Raw genomic sequence first — 10,842 nt, 5'->3', positions numbered from 1 at the left:
TAGAACCAGACCTCTTTACAAGTACAGATACAGACAATCAGAGAGAGTGAACTAAAGGATATCTGGGCTTGTTGTAGCATGACCACAGCATTTCATTCACCTGATAAAAACTACCATCACTTTCTTGTTTAGGCCCTCCTCCTTTCCTTTTCTCCACCCTTCCTTGCAGGGTACACCTGTTGCATGGGTCAAGGCTGTTGTTAAGGCTTGCTCACCAATGCTTCCAGCCTCCAGCGCTGTTACACAGCACAGAGCACAAATGATTTTCCCGTGGTAGTTGGGCAAGTCACATAAAGGAGTCAAGGTATGTTCAAATCCCCCCTTTTCTCTGTTTTCTTTCTTCAACTGTATCTTTCTTTTTGTATGCTTTTAAAAAAAACGTGTGGCTCAAATAGAACAATCAAGCTTTTTTGATGCTTAAATTAGGAAATAATGAATGAGTAGTGACTTAAGATGCACGGCACCAGTTTAGAGGTTGATTTTGGCCTCCAGGTGTGTAAATGTGCAAATGTACAAAACACTTTGCCTCAGGGTCTGTCTGCACACATGAAACTCGTGCTTTCTCGTTCTTTTAGGTTTCGAAGGAAGGAAAAAGAGTGATGTTTTTGTGGAAGGATGATGGATGGTCACATACAGATAGAAATAAATAAAATCTCAGTACCACAGTGACATTTTCTGTGTAGCTTAGCATTTGTTTTAGTATATTTTATTTCGGTCACATTATAAAAAACAAAAAATACCCCAAGTTATTATTACACATTCATACAAGCACCCACAGGGATTCACAGGGGGCAACTTGTGGTTTAGCCCAAGGATACTTCTGCATGCAAGCTGGAGTAGCTGATGACGGGTTAGATGACCCGCTTCACCTCCTGAGCCTCACCCACCCTGAAAACCTGTTAGAAAGGTGATACAAGTATTCATTTTAGAAGAATAGTAGTGGGATAGACCACAGACCTGATTCTGATTGAGTTTTAGACAAAGGCCAGGTGAGCAAAGTAGGTCAATGCATTTTCTAGGTTATAAAAATCCATTCTTATGACACAGGAAGTCAAATTTCCAACCCATAGGTCTTTCAAATACAAAGCTACTTTAAGGTGCTTCTTATTTCACATAGGATCGCCACAGCCTTTCAAGGAATACAGAAACAAAAAAGTTTCACTGACTATTCTGTTCAGGAATCCGTCTCCCATCAAGAAATCCCACCTGTCTGTTGCAGACACTGACATGTCCGTGTGTATCTGTTATTTTCTTTCTGGAATTGTGGGATGTGTCGAGGTCTGGAGACAGAAGGTCATAACCTAGTAGCTTCCCGTGGCCTTCTCCGGGGTCAGCTGCCTGTTGTTTGTAAAGATGCCTGGATCTTTATTTTTGTTACTTACTGGATCAAGTTGTCAACCTTGAGGAATGAAACTTATCTATTTTCTGCCTTCAAATAACAATTTTCTGTCCATAGGAAATATCTTGATAAGGACTTGAAACTGATCTGCTTTTTTCAAACAATAAATTGTGTTGAAAAAGGAGAAAAGTATCAGGATATAAGTGTCACAATTTAAGTATAAGAAAGAAAGTCCCAAAATAAAGTTAAAGAAAAAAATCTAAACGATTGTTGAGGTGAAAATGACCAGCTGCTGAGGTTGTGTAGTCCAGCTGGTCTTGTTTTCATAGCATTGAGAATATTAATTCACTTAGTGCTATTATTAGGCTTCTTTTTTGCTGCTGCAGCAGCAGATGCACAACAATGCTTGACCTGAAGAAAAGAAAAGAAAAAAGAGTGAAAAAAACCCAGAAACTTTATTGATTTCCTAAGATGGAAAGCCTTTCAATCCTGGACAAACACAGGCACAGACTGACAGGTGTGTCTGAAAAACACACATGCACACACAGATGCTCAAGCAGCAGCAGTAAAAAAAACATGAATAAATAAATAAATAAAAGTTTGGATAAATCAAGTGAGAACAGCAGTGAATGAGAAATAAGTTGTCCTTTAATTTTCCCAGTTTTAATGTCACCACTCATCCTGTCATTTGGTTACCACAGCTTTTGATTATGTTATGCTATTCTTATTATTGGTTTCAAATTATGTTGTCATGCGTTTACATGCACTTTGCTGCTCTGCACGCATAACATGTATGTTGTTCTGCACACAGCCTTTGAGTGTGTGGTGTGTATGCTGTGTGTAGGTGGATGCATTTAATGACCCGACTCTTTGCTAATGTGAATGTCCGGTCAGTTGCTTACACAGCTGCACACTTGTAGATCCACATTCACTTCTCTCTCTCCCTCTGTCTCGCTCTCTCTCACTCACACACACACACACTCACGCACAAAGAGATGTACACACTTTTTGTGCACAATGCTTTAGCCACACCCAATTTTGCGAAACTTGTGTCTGAGAGATGCTTTGTCTGCAGAACTTCATCTGTTTTCTCTTTTTTTCTGTTGTGCTGAACCAATGTGGAGTTCGCACATCGTGTCGTTGTGCTTCACTAGCTAATACATTCAGCGTCGCGTCACAACGAGCCCATCTTCATGCTCAGATGATTAACACCATGACACTCGCAGTTGCACTTTAGCCATCCGAGAAGTTTGACTGAACCCATATTTAAAGTCAGACAGCATCTTATCTAAGTAGGGAGATCTTTCTGAAGACAGATGTGCAACAGTGACCTTTGCTTGCTCTTCCAAGCAGATGTTTTCTGGTCTGCTGGTAATAATACCTTTCGTGGAGGTAGTTGAGGACAGGGTCGCAGTGCTGCTGGAGTTGAGTCCTCGTGCCATCTGGATCAGTTTATCCTGTTAGTGGAAATAACTACCTTCACCTGGCTGCAGGGGGGAAAACACTTATCATTAGTCCCCGTTCGGTTCGAGCTTATTTTAGTGAATCTTGTCCTTTTTAGGAGAGGCTGCCACAGCGCTTAAACTGTATGGTCAGGCGCTTTGAAGTCAACGGATGATATGTGGACGAGAGATGCCAGAGAGAGTGCTAAGAGCAAAAACAACTCTTTTTTGTTTTCTTCTGATCTTGTTGAGAAGCAAGAGACTTTTCCTTTGTCCATCTCAAATTACAGTCATTACACAACTGCGACAGTTGATGAGACATGACACCTAGTGGTATAACACTTACACTGCAGGCTTAGATACAGAAGAAAACCCAAACAAGTCAGGGAGGCAGGCTCTGCAAGTTGTTTGATCCAAGCACGCAGGGCCTTCCCCAGGCTTGTCCTTTGATGGTTCCTCTTTGGTATATTAATATTTACTATCGTGTACAACAACCACAACATAGTAAATATTAATACATTAGCATCTAAGATAAATAGTCTGTACACATACATCTTACAGGGGAAAAAAGGAGTGGGAAATTGAGCTACCCAAATGCCAGCAGACAATACCGCTCCCTTTTTCGACTGCCTCCCTCTGATAATAATTTTCATACACTCCCTTGGCTCGTGTTTGTTGATTGCAATCACCAGCACAGTAAATCTTGCTCCCGTCTTTCACTGGCCTGCTCCGTTCAGCTCTGAACCCACTGCTTTGAGGTTTGACTCTATGGTTAGCCAAAACATCTGCTGCACCCACAACCACAAACAACCCAAACACACAACAACAAGGAAGCAAGCGCAAACGAACTTAAATTGGACTTAAAAACTTTAAACACAGTTTTTAAGTAAGGAGACACGCCTGAGTGAAATTAAATCGGAGGAGTCGAAAGGAAATGTTGAAAGAATGCGATTGGAAAATGAAGCAGTAATAAATGGCTGGAAGTAAATTCAAGAGCATAAGCGACAAGTAAGGGAGAGAAAAACATGGGTGAGGTCGTTTGCTCATGCTCAGTCCCTCAGTAGTGAATTAGTAACTCTGTCCAGTCAGAGTTCCAATTACAAAGTGATAAATCAGACAGATTAGCTGCACTCAGAGGCAGCCCACTCCCACCAGCTGCTTCTGGACTGCTCACTGTATAAAAAAAATATCTGCAGAGGGGGAGAGAGCTAAAAGCAAGCTAAAAAAAAAGGCAAGTTACGCTAATAGGGAAAAGAGAGTGACTGGAGAGATTAAGAAAAGAAAAAACAAGATGTTTAGTGGAATAAAGCAAAGGGCTGGCAGAAGAACGCTAAGAAATAAGAGAACGTGAAGCTGTTAGAGGTGATCAGAGAGAGATGATCCCAGGAGACAAGGAGGAGACAGATACTGTGGAAGCCGGGGGAAAAGAGGGGTGGAGATAGTCTGCAGATTAGATTTACACAGACTTGTGGTGACTCATGTTTTTTTTTTTTTTAATAAACCTCACATATTGTCTTATTAGCTCTGTCTTTCCCAACATTGCTGTTTGCTCACATGTCAAGCTGTGTGAATCACACCATAAATCCAGAGCTGCAACACGTCTCTGTGCTTCCCACTTCATCTGAACAAAAAAACTTTAGCCCTCCTCTTAATGCCAGTTGTTTTGCCTCTCCTTTTGGGCCCAGTTTGAGCCAGACATCGCAGTCTCGATGTACTAGCGTATGTTCACTCTTAACTGGTAATGTGTTTAGAGCAAAGGAGGAGAAGCATGAAGATATCAGCTCTTTTCTCACACACACACAGACTCACACCTGTTGCCATGGTCTTCACCTGAAACAACAATGTGTGTGTTCGCAGCAGTGTGACTCAGCTGCATGTTTGGGTCTCTCTGTTTCCCATGGCCTGGCAGCAGGCAGTGTTTTCATATGCCGCTCTCCCAAAACACCATTGTGTCAACAGCTTTGCTTAGACACGCAAGAAGAGCTGAAATTTAACCATTAAATGCTGTCGTCATGTAGTCTTTATGAGTGTACTAATGACTGCTTGTGTCCGGTGGCTTCCTCAGACAGCTTTACTACTTGTTGATGTGAAAGACTTATTAAAGGGACTATAAAGGTAGAGTAAGTTATGGCTTAGCTTTTACACATACGGTAATGTTCCTGTTATGTGCACCTGGTTAATTCCCGGTGGTTCCCAAGCTTTTTTTATCTGATTTACCCCACAGGCCTGTGAAATGGGCCCAAGTCCTTTTAAAATCAACCCTAATAAGCCTTTAATTATATAAAAATGGATGCTGTTAAAATAATTCTTCATCCAGTCAGAAGGTCAACATTTAGGCCTTGTAGATTACAGGGATAAAAGAAAAAGGACAAAAATAGATGCTCAACATTTGTTAAGCTTTTCCTTCAGTTTATGTGTTGCTTTAAACAATTTTACCTCATTGAGCTTTTTATTTAAGTTCTGCCAACTTAAAACGACGTAACGTAAATGTTCAATTGAAAGCGCTTAGATGTTGAAAAAGTGCTCATGTGAATGAGAATGTTGTATTTAGCGCTGCAGTGGAAAAGCCCTATAAGAACCCGTTTATTTACCATTAGGTGGGTATTTCAATTATTTAATACTTCTCTCTGTTTTAATGATTTGTGCATCCTGGCTGTCTTTATTCTTTACATGAATTTTTAACATTTAAGCACTGCAATATATTATATAGTATGAAATAATAATATTAATATATTACATTACAGTACATTGTTTGTTTGAACACAACCATATAATTGTCTATTGGCCCAACAAAGTACATGGCTGGTATCAAATAGAGTGCAAAACAGGTTACCTAGAATATTTTTGCTAGGATACAAAAAGTACATAGCTTCACTTACCATGATTCACATTTGTGTATAAGGATGTGGAATCAAAATAAAATTAGCAGTCTGATTAAAATAATAATTACAAACTACCTTCAACCTGCAAACATGCAGTTTGTTTATAAATGGCTGTATTAATAGCCTAACAGCATCCTGGTACTGAATACCCATTAGGATGCAGACATGCAGTTAAATGCAGGTTTGCATAGTATAGTATGCTACCTCAAAATACAGGTAAATATACGTGAGTGCAACCTGAGTTTTTGTCTACTTTAACAATGGGCTGCTCAGTTAAAAAAAAAAAGGAAAGAAAAGAAAAGAAAATTAGTTTTTGTTTTTTACATCCAGGTAGTTTTGATTCATGTCGGAGGAATTCTGGAATTTTGTTCACTTTTTGCTGCGAATACAAATAGATTTTAAAAGAAGCACATTTCAGCTGTAAAGCCCTTCGAACGAGCATTTCGTCTGCAGTTAGAATGCCGACCTTCAGCGACTCCAGATTTGAGAATAACGATGCTGTCCACAGTTATTTTCTGTCTAGCAATTTTGTTTTCTGCTGCAGAAAAAGCATTCTAATCTCGCAGGGTGACATGTCTGAATAGGGTGGCTGTTAATATTGTTCTAGTCTGAATGGAAAAAGGGGGAGAAGAGGGGACTCGAGCCAAACTCTCAACCTTGCCACATTTTTCTCGGCTTGCCCTATTTTCTTTTTCCTCTGAATATTCTTCCCGTACTGTTGTGAATTTAACACCTGCTTCCTACGCTGGACTAGCACCCAGCAGTGGCCAGCTGAGGTTAAAGTCACTCGGCACTGTGGATCTCAGGAAAACACCAGGACAGAGAGAGATCAGCTAAAACACGTGGAACTGCTCTGTGGGTCTTCCATGAGAATTTCACATATGATAACAGTCTGGGAACAAAAACCTTGAACACACTCCACAGTGATGGAAACATTTTGATTTAATTTTTTTTAAAAACACATCTGGAAAAACAATTACTTTGAAGAAGATCATTATACTGTCCTCAATTACTGCACCCGTGACATGATGTGATCATTAAAACACATAATTATATTCACTTGAACATCTTTTTAAGCCAAATAGACAGAGTATGGACCAAATTTGGGCTTTCATTTTGAAAATGTTTCCATTTAGCGAAGTCTTTAATGTATCATTCTTCTCCTGCAGCACATGCACAGCCCATTATTCCCAGCATTTGATCTACTGAGCTCTCACACAGACATATCCAGGCTACATTGTAGATTGCAGCTGAGGGACATTCACTGCCAAAGCACATTGTTTTCCAAAAGGGATTCTAGCTCATATTGCGGATTTGCTATAAAAAGGATTTTGTGAAACTGACATGCAGACAGCATCATTTAGAAGTGGAGAGAACAAGAGAGCATCTGAGCTGATGCACTTTAAGCATTGCCACTGGGTTATAGTGAATGTACCATGTATATAAATCACTTTTTAAAAGAAATGTCCCACCATTTACATTTGTTTTGTGTGTTAAGGCTATTGTAACATTGCCATCGCCTTGTCTGTCTGTAGGAACCAGGAGAATGGAAGTTTGCTACAAAAAGGATGTATATGTGTCCCATTGAGACCTTCTCATAATATTAAAAATGTGATGTCTCATTATAAAATCTCGGTGGGAACAAATCTATTAAAGTCGGACAGATGGAGAGCAATTTAAAGTGTTAGAGGCGCCTCTGTCCTGTCCTTTATTAGCTACAAAAATGGAGCGTGATATGTGGAACTCCACAGGCTGATGGATTTGCAGTATCGCAGGAGATGAACATTTGGGGACATATAATGTCAAAATCTATCATTAATGGCACCTGAACGAACAGTGAAAAACAAGCATACAGGTGCACAGATTCCCACGACAACTGGAGTGTCCTTGAATGCACAGCTTTGCTTCACAAGATGCTTATTTTGCCCTTAGCGCCACACGCTACTCAAAACATGCAATAAAACCACTCTTAGGGGACCCACAAATACCTAACACAAAAACACGTCTGTGGTGCAGACAGATAGTGAGGGAGAAGTTCCTTCTTGCTTGCTGAGAGAACACAAGTGTCCAAATCAACCAACCAACTCCACCAAATCCCGACAAGCCGGGTCGAGCAGGAAATTATGTCACAGACACAGCAGCAGATCTCCAGACACTGATAAGGTCGCTCCTCCTGGGAAAGTGAAACAAGTGAGAGACAGATTGCTTCTTTGTCTTTCTCCTTCCTCTTTTCATCGTGTCCCATCAAGACAGGAGCGATTACAAGAGGAGACTATTGAGACACTGTTTACTGAGACAGAACACTTATATTAATGTCGCTGAGACATGCTTTGGGTATTTGGGTGTGCTCCAAAAAGCAGGATGCAGTCTGCTGAAAAGAAGCTTTTCCCTTGTGTTAAATCAAAACAACATGTGACATAAAGTTAACGAATTTGGAGAGCAAATGAAGTCAGGTAATTGATTCAAGGACCGAGGCTTGGGGATAGATTGCTGAGGGGAGAGTGGCTGCTTTTCTATTCTTTAATGATGATATTAGTGGGTATACTCAGTGTGAGTCATGCTTTATAGACTGAAGACTGTGCTGCAGTGTCTGAGTGTTCATGGGAGGTTATGTGGGCAACTGCTGGTTTGAAGTAAATCACTGCTGGGGTTCTGCTCACTTGCCTCAGGGATCTCCAGCTCACTAGCAAGGAATTACACACACTGGGAAGAAGTGGTGAGGGAGCACTGAGAGCCTCGTCCTGCTGTGTTTGTGTATATAAATGTGTGTATGTCTATATTTAAGAAATTGCAGCACATGTGTATGTTTATACGGTTGCTTAATGAACCTGTGTGGGTGTGTGCTCCAGACTTCCCGACAGCATTATCTCAGGAAGTCTGACAGTCTATCTTTGTGTATCTTTGTGTATATTTGTCTGTCTAGTTTTGTCTGGTCCACTGTGTGTGTGTATATATATGTGTGTGTGATATGGATACGCTATGATGGCCGTTGTATTTGCTGACTCATAAAAGCACTGAGCAAACCCACCCCCACTCCACCACTGGTGTTTGGACAGCCCATCTGGTTTTCATGAAGGAAGAGGAGTACGAAATCAGCATCAATCTGCTGCGGTCTGCTTTCATCCTGATGAAGAAATGACTGATTTTTCTGATTTTGTTTGAAACAGCATTTCACTACTAACAAATCAACAATGACTGCATCAAAGTATTGACTTTGGTGACAATACAGTTGCTCTTAGCAGCATGGAGCATTTTAGCTTTTAGCTCAGTGTTGCTTGCTTTATAGTCTGCAACTTTTCCCAGGTAGTCAGCTGAATCTGGCTGACTGAGACTCAGTGTTTGCATGCTCAGTGGCTCACCAAAATTAGGCTGACTCAAGCCAAGCAATGGTTGCCAGATTTGGATAGTTGTTGTGTTTAGACAAGTTTGGACTGACGGTTGGCACATTTAGCTGTTGTTGTTCTACTGTGGCAACCTAAAAGCAAGAAACATACAGACAGACTTCACTTTAAGCACACAGACTCTAACCAGTTTACTGAGGGCAATTTTGGGTCACCATTCATTCCACGCAAGTTTGTTTTCTTGCTCCCTGCTAGGTTTGGGCCTTTATGAGCCCAGAAAAGCATAACATTATATTTTGAAAGATTGAATGGTGATACAAATCTCACAAATCTTACAAATCTTAAGCAATCTTAAGCTACCAGCTTGGATAGTATTAGTAGCTTGGTAGTATTATTTGACATGATTTAAATAAAGTTAAATAGTAGCATTATTTATAGATTATTTAACTATGTTAGCTAAAACATAAAGTTGTAGTCAGATGTTTACTTACACTCATCATGGGCATGAATACCATGGTAATATGGAGCATTTAAACATTTCTTTGAGCTGTTAGCAAACATCTTTAATGACTTTAAAAAACAAGAATTGGGTGCAGATTTTTTTTTATTTATATTGGATTCTCTCTGATCTACACAGGGTCATAATTATACATAAAGGCTCAAATACATATACATGCCTACAGCCACTTGTTGTGCTAAAGGTTTTAACATTTTACGACTAAACCCTATTAAGTATTTTGCTGGCATAAAAAGGCAGCACTTATTGGATTGGGAAAGTCAAGGAGCACAGTGAATATTTAAGGAGGATTGTAGATTTACGCAAGTTAGGAAGCCATTTCTAAATGACTTCAGATTCCAAAATCATTAGTTCAAACAACTGCACGGTATTCAGACGTGGCAGTACCTCGCTGAGGTCGGGAAGAAAACTCAAACTCTTATCCTCAGATAAAAGGAAACTGGTTAGGATGTTTAGAAACAACTCAGGAATCACCAAGGCTCAAGCCAGCCATCAACTAGAAAGTGTTGTGACACCAGCGTCACTTTCTATAGTGAAACAAGTTCTACGTAGGTATGTACTGAGACGTGTCGGCCAAGAAAGAAGCCCTTGCTTCGAAATGGACACCTTTGGGCTTGACTGAACTTTCCTCATATGGACAAGCCAACTACCTTCTAGAAAAACGTTTTATGGTCAGATGAGACAAACACTGAGCTATTTGACCACAGTGACAAGAGATATCTTTGGAGGATTATAGGTGAGACTTTCAGTCCTAAGAGCACTGTACCATGGTAAATGGACTGGTTCTCTACACAACTTGCCTCATTCACCCATTCACACACAGCATCTTTGGTTTAGTGTCTTGCTCAAGGATATTTGGCATGCAGACTGGAGTAGACGGGGATCAAACCACCAACCTTTCGATTAGTAGGTGATCTGCTCTACACACCATCTGCCAAGCATGGTGGTGGTAGCATCATGGTCTGGGGCTGTTTTGTTACCACTGGTACTGGTACACTGCACAAAGTGGATAGTGAAGAAGGATACTACCTTCAAACTCCTCAACTTCACCTCAAACGAACTAGATAGTTGAATCTTGGACACAAATGAGTGTTACAGCAGGATAATGATCCCGAACACACATCAAACCTGGTTTTGGAAACGATAAAGCAGGCTAACAAAAAGCTTCTGGAAAGGTCTATCCAAAGACTGAACCTCAACCCCTCTGAAATATATCGATCAAGCTTAAAAGCCAGGTTCATTTCAGGAAACCAACCATCCATTAATTGAGCTCTACCAATTCTGCCAAGAAGAGTGAGCAATTAAGAAAGAAAATTAAGAA

This window comes from Simochromis diagramma, unplaced genomic scaffold (assembly GCF_900408965.1).
Source record: "Simochromis diagramma unplaced genomic scaffold, fSimDia1.1 OVJJ01000483.1, whole genome shotgun sequence".
Taxonomy (NCBI): Eukaryota; Metazoa; Chordata; class Actinopteri; order Cichliformes; family Cichlidae; genus Simochromis; species Simochromis diagramma.
The sequence above is the reverse complement of the archived record's forward strand: the minus strand, read 5'-3'. Positions refer to the sequence as shown.